This window comes from Anomaloglossus baeobatrachus, chromosome 5 (genome assembly GCF_048569485.1).
Source record: "Anomaloglossus baeobatrachus isolate aAnoBae1 chromosome 5, aAnoBae1.hap1, whole genome shotgun sequence".
Classification (NCBI taxonomy): domain Eukaryota; kingdom Metazoa; phylum Chordata; class Amphibia; order Anura; family Aromobatidae; genus Anomaloglossus; species Anomaloglossus baeobatrachus.
The window spans coordinates 115,858,564-115,871,012 of NC_134357.1; the positions used below are offsets into that span (position 1 = coordinate 115,858,564).

General features: G+C 46.3%; 2 protein-coding genes across 2 annotated transcripts in view; one reads left to right on the forward strand and one right to left on the reverse strand.

The window, feature by feature from the left end:
- The window catches only part of SLC25A16 (solute carrier family 25 member 16), a 40,167-nt gene extending 39,452 nt beyond the window's left edge, over positions 1-715 (reverse strand). The window contains exon 1 of the mRNA XM_075352381.1: positions 435-715. The gene's annotated coding sequence lies outside the window, so the exon portion shown is untranslated. The remainder of the gene's footprint in view (positions 1-434) is intronic.
- Positions 716-778: 63 nt separating this feature from the next.
- Positions 779-12,449, forward strand: part of BLOC1S2 (biogenesis of lysosomal organelles complex 1 subunit 2) — a 47,457-nt gene continuing 35,786 nt past the window's right edge. The window contains exon 1 of the mRNA XM_075352382.1: positions 779-847. The gene's annotated coding sequence lies outside the window, so the exon portion shown is untranslated. The remainder of the gene's footprint in view (positions 848-12,449) is intronic.

The following is a 12,449-nucleotide window of genomic DNA, read 5'->3' on the forward strand; positions in this document are numbered from 1 at the left end:
TACAGACGTGCAGACAGCGCAAGGGATAAAGAAGCAGCGTTATCGGACCACAGATCTGGTAATGCCCTGTACACCACAAGGTTAGTCAGGCAAGGTCACCAGAAAGCCAGGTCACTGCAGAGGACACAAGCTATACAATCAGCGCAAAGACAGATCAGAGCCGCACACTCCAGACATCCCCCAGAAAGATGGCGTGTGAACTGTGCGCCATGTGTGCGAGCAAATGCCACCATGTAATTCTACCAAATAGAAGTTGAAGGTCGCAAGTAACACAACAGCCCAATACAAGGGGCACCAAGGGGCACATGCTGGAGATTATATTCAGGGATAACCCGGGGAAGTGGCACCATAGCGCAGCGCCTGAGCATTGTATGGGGGCACAATACCACTGACAGTACACACACTGCACAGACAGCACTGCACGCAGGTCTTACCGGCCAGTGAGGGCGCAGGAAGTGACCTCACGCATCGGGCACCGCACAGGCTCCAGATTGGGCAAGATCCGCTGCCGCTGGCACCATGCTGCGCTTCATTGCTCGGCTGGCAGCTCCGAGCTGTTTGTGTGACTGTTACTCCGACCAATGCTTTACCCAGGACGTCTGCGCAGCTGCATTACACGGGCAGAGTTCAGAAATAACTATTTAAGCCAGCAGCCATTTTGTTGGAGCCTGAATATTGCGGCTCATAACGAAATCGAGCGCAGCCAAAATGGCGCCGGAGCGCGGACATTGCGATAGACTGTGGCTCATTCCCCTACTTCCGGCCTTCCCTTTCTACGTAAGAAATAAGGGGGCGTGTCTGGACACGAGACGGGATGTAAACACGGAAGTAGCGCGCCGCCCGCTAGGTGAGAGTGATAAGGTGGCTGTGTGTGATGCTGCGCCCAGTGCTGTATAGTGCGCTGGCTCTGCACTGTGAGAGGCGGCGGGGCTGCGCGTAATTCCCGGGTCACAGCGGGCTGGGCGAGCATAGAGATATACATGTGCCTGACTCCTGGCATTGTCGTGTGTGCGCAATCCGTGGAGCGACAGTACGCAGCTCTGCTGACCGCAGATTACCCTAAGCACCGCGCGCAGAGTATCTGGTGATGGGTTTTTTACCTCAGTATTTGTAACTAAACCAGGAGTGGAGCAGGAACACGGGCACCACTGCTGTTTTATACCCACTCCTGGTTTTCACTACAAATACTGAGGTAAACAGCTCACCAAATACTGGCCGTGTGCACGTGGCCATAGCCTGGAGGCACAGGGACGTATAGTCTCTTGTTTGAGACCATGGGATGTGATCTGTTAATGACCCTCAGCTCAGACTTCTGGGAGCGTGACTGGGTGTCATCTACTCTCACGTGATTAGAAGTGCGGAGGACAGCGTATTCTCTCCATCTCCTCTGTCTCTGCATATATCAGACTGCACTCTGATGACATCCGAGTGCAGTGCAATGTTTCACACGTGCCCGTAGACTTGTATGGGTGTGTATGGTCCGATATACGCTGCCAATCGCACCGTGTAATAACATTGGGCCAAGTGCTGCCCGACAATACCTCAGCTAGTACTCGGCCGCTGTATGCAAGCCCTTAGAGGCCACACTTACTCGTATGTATTTAACTATGTACATGAAAAAAATGCTACCTGTGTCGTCCGTGAAGGTCCAAGTGTCCGTTTTTTCCATCAGTCATCAGTGTTTTTCACGGATGGACAAATCTATAAACAGAGCTTGTATACTTTGTAATGTTAAGCACAGACCGCACATGGGCTGCACGCTGATGCCATCTATGGGATCTATGTGCCGTTTGTGGTTTTCATGGCTTTTTTTCATCCATGATACTGGAAACTGATGGACAAGTTAGCAGAACTGTAGATTATAATGGGTGCGAGAGGTTGAGCCCGCTGCTGCCGTCAGTCCGAGCATAGCAATCCCTATGTAAATCCGGAAATACGCTTTTGTGGACTCAGCCTAAGGCCGTATTCAGGCGTCCATGAGGCACACACAAGTTGTATCCCTGATTTTCGCAGAAAATGTACCCATTATAGTCTATGGGACTTTTCACATGTACAATCGGGCTGATGTCCTTTTTGAGTCCTAGAACAAGTCCATGAAAATCGCATACAGCACATGGCATCAGTGTGTCATCCATGATCCACATTGTTGGGGGTAGGTAAAGGTTTTACAATTTAATTTTTATTATGAAAAATCACTGATCGTAAAAACGGACACTGACCAAATGCATGATAATAGCAGTCTGCAACTCATCCACATGCACGTGTATTATGGAGCAATGTCTATCTTTGACTTTACTATTGTCATACTGTCCCTGCCTTATTGGTAAATTCCTTGTCTCAAGATACATATTGGTGGAATATTGTAAGGAAAAAACATATAGAACGCATCAAAAAAGAAAAATCTACCATAGATGAGGCCAGGCAGGTCAGTTAGCACTATATACATGCATCAAACACTGTGCATCTCGCCTATCTGTGTAAGATGCACTTATATAGTGCTGATTAGCCCGCCTGACCTGGGTTTCGGGCATCATCTATAGGTCACAGTTCAGACACTGTGCATCGCACCTATCTATATGATGGGCTTCCAGTGCAAGCCTTATTAGTGTGCAAGTTTTTTGCTAAGCAGCCGCCACCCTCCCCTCTAGGTTGAGTAGCTGTGATGTAGTGATGGGCAGTCCAGCTCTTTTTGTAGATCCGCTTCCCATGGCTCCGCTCACCAAAAAGAGCCGGATCTTTCAGATCGTTCTCGGCTCCTTATTAAATATGTGTTCACCGCAGGTGAACACATATTTAAGATTATAGTGACGCAGCTGAAACCCTGCCCACCCTTGGCAAAACTCCACCCACTTACAAGTGACCAATTAGATTGTTGAGTAGGCGGAGTTTAGCCGCTGGTGGGCGGGGTTTCAGCGGCGAAAATAGCCTTTAGGCTATGTGCGCACTAGAAATGTGAAGTTTCTCAAGAAAATTTCTTGAGAAACTTCTGCCAGTGAAAGATTTCCGGACCTGCGGAAAAAATCCGCACCAAATCCGCATGAGTTTTTGCCGCGGATTTGCCGCGAATTTGCCGCGAATTTGCCGCGGATTTACCGCAGGTTTGTCCCTGCAATAAATAATAAAGATAATCGATAGACAGATAATGGATAGAGGGAAAGATGGATAGATGAATAGATAGATAGATAGAGGGATAGATAGATGAATAGATAGATAGAGGGATAGATAGATAGATGAATAGATAGATAGAGGGATAGATAGATAGATAGATAGATAGATAGATGGATAGATAGATAGATAGATAGATAGATAGAGGGATAGATAGATAGATAGATAGATAGAGGGATAGATAGATAGATAGATAGATAGATAGATAGAGGGATAGATAGATAGATGAGAAAAACCTATATAATGTTCCACCTCCCTGCATTTTCTAAGCTGGCACCCTTTAGTGACTTTCATGTGGCACTTAGGCTACTTTCACACCTCCGGTTTCTGCAATGCGGCACAATCCGGCACTTTGCATGAAAATCGCAACCGGTTTTTTTTGCTGCCGGTTGCGATTTTCCTGCATAGACTTTAATTAGTGCCGCATTGTGCCGCATGGCCTTGCGTTCCGTCCGTTTTTTGCCGCATGCGGCAGATGTAGCCGATGCGGCGGCCGGATGGAACGTTGCCTGGCACGTTTTTTCGTGCGGCAAAAAAAAACCGCATCGCGCCGCATTCGGCCGATGCGGCACATTTTTCAATACATGCCTATGGCGGCCGGATGCGGCGCGATGCGGCAATAACCGCATCCGGCCGCCGCATGCGGTTTTTGCCACTGCGCATGCTCAGTAGCATGCCGCAAGCGGCAAAAACCGGACTGGCCGCAAAGGAAAAACCTATGCAAAGGATGCGGTGTTTTCACCGCATCCGTTGCATAGCTTGCACAGCCGGATTGAGCCGCAGAGCTCAAGCCGGATGTGTGAAAGTAGCCTAAAGGGTGCTTAGCCTTGTATTTAGCCATAAAATAAATAAATAATTAAAAAAAAATGATGTGAGGTCCCCCCATTTTTTGTAGCCAGCTAGGGTAAAGCAGACGGCTGCAGCCTGCAGACCACCGCTGGCAGCTTCACCTTGGCTGATAATCCAAAACAGTGGGCACCCCACGCTGTTATTTTAAATTATATAAATAATTTAAAACAAAAAACGTGGGGTCCCCCCCATATTGGATCACCAGCCAAGGTAAAGCGGACAGCTGGGGTCTGATATTCTCAGACTAGGGAGGTCCACTGTTATTGGACACTCCCCAGCCTAAAAATAGCAGGCCGCAGCCGCCCCAGAAGTGGCGCATCCATTAGACGTGCCAATCCTGGCGCTTTGCCCCAGCTCATCCCGCGCCCTGGTGCGTTGGCAAACGGGGTAATATATGGGGTTGATGCCAGATGTGTAATGTCACCTGGCATCAAGCCCTGGGGTTGGTGAGGTCAGGCGTCTATCAGATACCCGACATCACCAACCCAGTCAGTAATAATTAAAAAATAGACAACAAAAAAAGTTTTATTTGAAAAAACACTCCCCAAAACATTCCCTCTTTAACCAATTTATTGAAAAGAGCACAATCAATTCCACGTCCGGCGTAATCCAATAAGGGGGGGGGGGCACGGCGATCCATACCATAGTCGCTGTCCCAGTCAATGAAAAACAGAATGTTCCCCATTGGCTGGGAGAGCAATGCAGTGACCTGAGCTAACATCAATAGGTCAGCTCAGGTCACTGCAGGGGATGACGAGCGCTGCCATCAGGAGCATAGATGAGATCATTACCTTCTGTGATCATCTCCTGTACTGCTGACGTCAGCGCTGTCACTGACTTATCGCGAGAGCCCGTGACGTCACCGCTAGTGACAGTCTCGGGCCGCTCGCGAGTCGGCCCTAGACAGCAGTGACAGCGCTGACGTCAGGAGGCAGGAGATCGTCACAGCAGGTAATGATCTCACCTCCTGACAGCAGCGATCGTCATCCCCGCGGCTCCCAGCACTGCAGGATGTCAGTGTCTGCCTGCGCTGCCGCGTGACAGGCTGCTGACACTGCGGGCAGACACTGACACCCTGCAGTGCAGGCAGCCGCGAGGCCGGAGCAGGACACACACTGCACGGGCACCTGGAGGTCGCACGGAAGTGCTTCTGTGCGGCGTCCAGGGAGTGCGACGTGTGTTTCCTCTGCTCCTCTTCCTGGCATAATGACATCGCTTCCTGCAAAACCGCAGGCAGCGATGGGCATTACCGCAGGTAAATCGCGGCTATTCCGGTGGTATACCGCACATCATTGCTACCTGCGGAATACCCCCGGAATACCCCCGGTACCTGCGGAAATTAATGGACATGCACATTTTCTCAAGAAAGTTTCTCGAGAAAATTTTCTCAAGAAATTTTCTTGAGAAAAATCCGCACAGTGCGCACAGCTATTTTTTTTTCTCATTGAATTTCATGGGAAATGTCTGCACAAAGATTGCAGACATTTCTCAAGAAATTTCCGGGGCAAATCCGCGGGTAAATCCGCGGGAAAAACGGTCTAGTGCGCACATAGCCTTAGAGATTTTATTGGCTCATACTAGTGATCCAGCTCCTGTCAGTCACTGCAGGGAGCCGGATCTTTGTGTCGGATCGTTCGCGACCCACACATCACTATGACTGATATCTGTGATATCAGCATCTTGCACCTGGGCTGCAGCCTCCTTCAAGAGGAAGGTTTAGCACATTCTGTTTGTGTGTACATCATCTGGTCTGGCATCTTTGGTAGGTTTTTCTTTGGCATATTGTAAGGAAAAGCCACCAATACTTCAGGTACCGTCGCTACATGGTCGATGGTGAGCTGTCAAACAGGTAGATCTCAGAGATCAGCCACCAGCGACCCGTGTAACGACGCTGTGCTTGGTAACCATAGTACACGTCGGGTTACTAAGCAAAGCGCTTTGCTTATAGTTACCCGATGTGTACCTTGGCTACGTGTGCAGGGAGCCAGCTTCTAGAAGCTGCGGACGCTTCTAACCAAGATAAATATCGGGTAACCAAGCAAAGCGCTTTGCTTTACCCAATATTACCCAATATTACCCAATGTGTACCTTGGTTACCAGCGTCCGCAGAAGCCGGCTCCCTGCTCCCTGCACATTCAGATCGTTGCTCTGTCGCTGTCACACACAGCGATGTGTGCTTCACACCGGGAGAGCAACGACCAAAAAATGGTCTAGGACATTCAGCAACAACCAGCGACCTCACAGCAGGGGCCGGGTTGTTTCTGGATGTCACACACAGCAACATCGCTAGCAAGATCGCTGTTGCGTCACAAAAACCGTGGCTCAGCAGTGATGTCGCTAGCGATGTCGCTTAGTGAGACGTGGCCTTTACTCATGTGACCTCCAACCAGACCCTGAACTCAGAAAAAGCCACAAGATAATAAAAGGATTACTTTTCTGTGGTGAATCTAATAGGAGAGGATTCTCATCTCTTGGCCAGAGTGGAGAAAAGGATCACCCAAACAACCTTTTGCTGTGTCATTTTTAATTTCTTATTGTAGTTTAACTGGATAGAGCATTGACTAGTCGAATGGGTGTAGTGTCCCTTGGCTAGTCGGCTCTCTTTCCATGTTGTCAAGCCTCTGTGGGTGTGATGACATGATTTCCAAGAGCCAGAGTCATAGCAACTCCTGGAATCTCATTTCTGCAGCGTCAGTGTGCCACAGAAGCCAGATGTCGGAAGTACAGAAGCTGTGTTCTGAGCATGCACAGTGCGCCTCTGAATTTAGAGGCACACTGACGCTATCGAATTTAGCCATACACATGCGCAAGATTTTCAGGAGTTGCTGTGACACTGGCTCTTGGAAATCATGTCATTGTGATAGCATGGAAAGAGGACCAATTAGTCAGGGGAAACAACGCCCCTTCGACTAGTCAAAGCCCTAATTTGCATACAAAAAACAAAGACAATAAATGCTTTTTTTTTACACATTGCTATTAAAGAATGTTATACAGGGCTGCTTTCAAGGGAATTTTCACATACAAATGTGAATGCTGCTGGCTTGGATGGCATAAGGGACTCCATCACCAGGTTTTTGCTCCCCCATCTGAGAGGAGGATGATGTAGAGACAGAGGCCCTGATTACAGTGATGTGTAACTTAATTCGCTGTTTGTCATTTTGATAAAATCAATGTTTTCTCTGCTGCAGATCTAGCAGTTATACAGAGCTCATGAATATGCTGGACTACCTTGCAGCACTCCAAGTAGTCCTCTAATGATAATCTACTGCTGATTAAACAGTGATTCTATCAAAACTGCACTAAGCAGCCCAGTAAGTGACACATTGCTTGAATCAGGATCTCTGGCCCTACATTATGCTGATCTCAGATTACGTGGCTAAAACCTGGTGACAGATTCCCTTTAACCCCTATTGGACTATCGTAGCACTATTCCACCAATCTAATATAATAATGCATGGAGCAATTTAACCCCTTAACGACCGCAGGCCGTAAAATTACGTCCTAGCGGTCATAACGTTACTGCCCGCGGTCTGCCGGCAGCATCATGCTGCGATCGGCACACATCTCAGCTGATTTTCACAGCTGAGATGTGTGCCTGCTAGGCACGAGCAGAATCGTTATCTGCTCGTGCCGTTTAACCCCATATATGGCGCTGTCAATATGTGACAGCGCCATTATAAGCGCGATCGCGGTAAACTTTTACTTACCGCCTGATACCGGAAGTCACGTGACGCGATCACGTGACTTCCGATAGTTGTCATGGTAGCACAGGGTCATGTGATGACTCCTGTACTACACCTGACTTGCTTTCACTTTCGCTGTGCCAGCTGCACAGCAAAAGAGAAAGAGAGCGTATCTGTTGTTTACAGCTGTGTAGCTGTGATCAGCAGATACTGCAGAGCGATCGGATTGCTGATCGCAATAGCCCCCTAGGGAGACTAGTAAAATAAAAAAAAAGTTTTAAAAAATTAAAAAAAAAAAAAAAAAACCTAAGTTCAAATCACCCCCCATTCGCCCCATTGAATATTAAAGGGTTAAAAAAATTAAAAATACACACACATTTTGTATCGCCGCATTCAGAAACGCCCGATCTATCAAAATATAAAATCAATTAATCTGATCAGTAAACGGCGTAACAGCAAAAAAATTCCAAACGCCAAAATGACTTTTTTTGTCGCCACAACTTTTGCACAAAATGCAATGACAGGCGATCAAAACGTAGCATCTGCGCAAAAAATGGTACCGTTAAAAACGTCAGCTCGAGACGCAAAAAATAAGCCATCACTGAGCCATAGATCCCGAAAAATAAGAACGCTACGGGTCACGGAATATGGCGTAAAACGTGCACCACTTTTTTCGGACAAACTTCCGATTTTTTTTTTTTTAACCCCTTATATAAAAGTAAACTTACACATGTTTGGTGTCTACGAACTCGCACTGACCTGAGGTATCACACCCACACATCAGTTTTACCATATAGTGAACACAGTGAATAAAATATCTCAAAAACCATAGTGCTATCGCACTTTTTTTGCAATTTTTCTGCATTTGGAATTTTTTTGCCGTTTTCCAGTACACTATATGGTAAAACTGATGGTTTCATTTAAAAGTACAGCTCGTTCCGCAAAAAATGAGCCCTCACATGACCATATAGACTGAAAAATAAAAAATAAAAAAGTTGCGTCTCTCAGAAAAAGAATGGCGAAAAAAAAACGGAAAGCGAAAAATCGGCCGGTCGTGAAGCGGTTAAAGCCACCATATTTCCCCTAACGCTATTTTCTGTATGTAAAGAGAAACCTGTTCCTCCATAGCAAGTTAACCAAGAAAAAAAAAAAAATAGGACATGTTCTTCTGTGTTATGCAAACCAAGAGGAGATGGTGGCGATAGAGCAACAAGAGTTAGGAAGCCGTCAATAAGGCATTGCCCATGGCTGAAGTACGGTAATTGGGTCTTGTTCTAATCTCTGTAGGATTGCAATGCTGCTTTATTTCCTATGCAGCTTGGGATGTGGGCGGAGGAGACCCCGAGCTTATTCAGCCTTTCACCCACAATCAGAAATGTTGTAGAGTCTTTTTCTATTTCGGAGAACATGTGTTTATTAGAATTATGTATAAATCTGTTTTCCCCTTTCCCCCTTGTTGCATGCTGGCATAAATGATATTTCTTCTATCCATTTGTGGAAATCTGTAACTGATCACTAGATTATTTTTTTTTTTTAATTTGTATCTTTCTAAACTTGGTATAAAAAGGAGACCCATAAGGCTACTTTCACACATCCGGATTTTTGCTCTGCGGCACAATACGGCGTTCTGCAGAAAAACCGCAACCGGCTTTTGTAACGCCGGTTGCGGTTTTTTTTTGCATAGACTTACATTAGTGCCGTATTGTGCCGCAGGGGCTTGCGTTCGGTCCGGTTTTGGCCGCATGCGGCAGATTTAGCCGATGCCGCGGCCGGATCGAACGTACCCTGCAACGTTTTTTGCTCCGGAAAAAAACACCGCATCGCGCCGCATCCGGCCGCTGCGGCGCATTTTTCAATGCATACCTATGGAGGCCGGATGCGGCGCGATGCGGAAAAACCCGCATCCGGTCACCGCATGCGGTTTTTTCCACTGCGCATGCTCAGTAGCATGCCGCAACCGGAAAAAAACGGACGGGCCGCATGTAAAAACTTATGCAAAGGATGCGGTGTTTTCGCCGCATCCGTTGCATAGTTTTCACAGCCGGATTGAGCCGCAGGGCTCAAACCGGATGTGTGCAAGTACCCTAATTGCTAAGGGATTTGCCTAGTCTGACCACCGCCCTCTAACAACACATACATATAGGGCGGCACGGTGGCTCAGTGGTTAGCACTGCAGTCTTGCAGCGCTGGGGTCCTGGGTTCTAGTCCCTCTAAGGACAACATCTGCAAGGAGTTTGTATGTCTTTGTGTGGGTTTCCTCCGGGTTCTCCGGTTTCCTCCCATACTCCAAAGACATACATATACGGAATTTAGATTGTGAGCCCCAATGGAGACAGTGCTGTCAATGTATGTAAAGCGCTCTGGAATTAATAGCGCTATATAAATGAATAAATATTATTATTATTATTATTATTATTATATATGTGCACAACTTTTTTGCCAACTGATCTCTTATGGATCTGTTTTAAAAGTTTATAAAGTTGATTACTGGACATGTGAACTGAACCTAATTCTTTCTCAATAACTGATTGGAAAGCATCCAATACTGAGAATTGTGATTTGAGTTAATACTATGTCAGATTAGTAGTCATGAACTGTATTGATTCACTGTTTATTGCATAACAATCATTTTCTCTCTGTAAATCATTAAGGATACATACCCACGATCATTGTTAGCAGCATATTGGACGCAGCATGTTTTCCCTGCATCGAAAAAGCTGCATTGTACAGTACAAGCACAGTGGATGGGATTTATAGAAATCCCATGCCCACTGTTCTATTTTGACCAGCGTAAACTGAGAGGTGGGACGACTTTACAATTTATGCTTGCGGAGATGCAAGTCTTCTCTGCGAAAAAACACAGCGAAAGTCCATAGCTCCCAGAACCCTGATCGTGGGCACAGACCTTGAAGTCTCCTGCAGAGCACATGTTCGGATTCGGCAGCTCTGGCCGGACTTCATAAAAAAAATAAATAAATAAATAAAAATCCAGTTCAGGACAAGACTTGACCCTGGGCACCGAACCCAAAGTCTAAGGGACCTGAACTTAAGTGTTATAAAATGGTGTTAGTAAGGGCTGGTGGACTGCGAAAGGAAGCCAAATGAGGATTGAAGTAGAACAATTATACTTAACGAGTTTCCACGCAACTGTCACACTGCCTCACATGAATATTCCTCTGTGACAGCATCTGTGATTGGTCGCAGTCCGACTGCCGGCATCTGCTATTGGTTGCCCTCACACTAGCTGTCTGTGTCCTGAAGTGGAGTGTTAACATAAATAATTGGAAGCAATGGAGTGGGGTCCCCGTATTCTGACATCCAGCGCAAATAAAGCAGACAACTATGTGTGTTATCTTGGCTGTGTATCAAAATATGATGGACCCGACGTGGCTTTAAAAAAAACAAAAAACGCTTACGATCTCTAATTTTGATTCCCAGCCAAGATAAAACAAACAGCTGGGGTTTCATATTGATATTCTCAGGCTGGGGAGGACCATGGTTATTGTTCCCGCCAGCCTAAAAATAGAAGCCTGCAGCCACCTAAAATTGGCACATCCATTAGATGCACCAATTCTGGTTTTTAGCCGGCTTATCCCAATTGCCCTCGAGCGTTGGCAATCTGTGTCATATAAGAGGTTAATGACAGCTGTGATTTGCCAAAAAATCATAGGTGCCACGAAGTCCTGGATTAGTAAGGGGGTACGGGTCTATGTGAACCCCCCCATTGCTAATTGTGTAAGTAAAATGAAATGAACACAAATCACAGAGAAAACTCCTCCAATTTATTAATCTCCAAAACGCTCCTTAAGGTCTGAAATACTCCACAGACACTACGTCCCATGATGATCCCAGTTCTGCTACATCCTGGGGTCGCAGGGCATGGTCACACTAGAAAATGAGCCTAATCACTGCAGCTTCTGGGACACACTGACAGAGCTGCAGTTGTGAAAGCAGGGAAAACCCCAGCTGTGACCTCAGATGAACTCAGTGAACTCACCTCACGTGAACTCCATGCCGGATTGCCAGCTTAGGTTATGCATATTTGGTGCAGAAATATGGCGCCCTAATCTGCAACTCCTTTCAGAAAAACACACCAGAAACGCAATGCGCTCTTTTGATACATTTTTGGTGCTTTTTTTCCGCCAGGAGATGCAGATTTGATGCAGAAATGTCTGCAACTAAATACTCAAAGTGCGCACATAGCCAAATCCAGTAATCCATTCAATGAGAAGATTTCCCAGAAAAATGCTCTAGTCCCTCATTGACTTCCATTATACTCTGTACATGAGTCAAGCCCACCCGAGGATGGTAGTACTCACTCCTCACTAATGACTTTTAATTGCAGGGCAACTTATTCATGAACAGCATGTAACATTTTCTACACCAAAATCCTATTATTCAGCCATTGACAGCACTAATGTGTCAATCATTGTAGAATATTTCTTTCCGAAATGTTGCACCTTGACATTTCATTTATTGTGTGACACTTCTATAGACTTGGAGGAAGTGTTCACATATTCTTCTCATGCTTCCCATAGGCCATATTGCAGTGCTCTGTGCTAGTATACCATTACATTTATACCAAATTATTAGTGTATGTATGTATGGGCCACAGCTGTAGGGCACTATTGTGCCAGCACACCCAATATAGTGTGACTTTGCCCTGAAGGCACTGCCCACGCACAGATCCAAGTAACCAGTCCATGGAAGAGGAGATCACATTGTACTGTCTCATAACGCTCATAAAAGGCC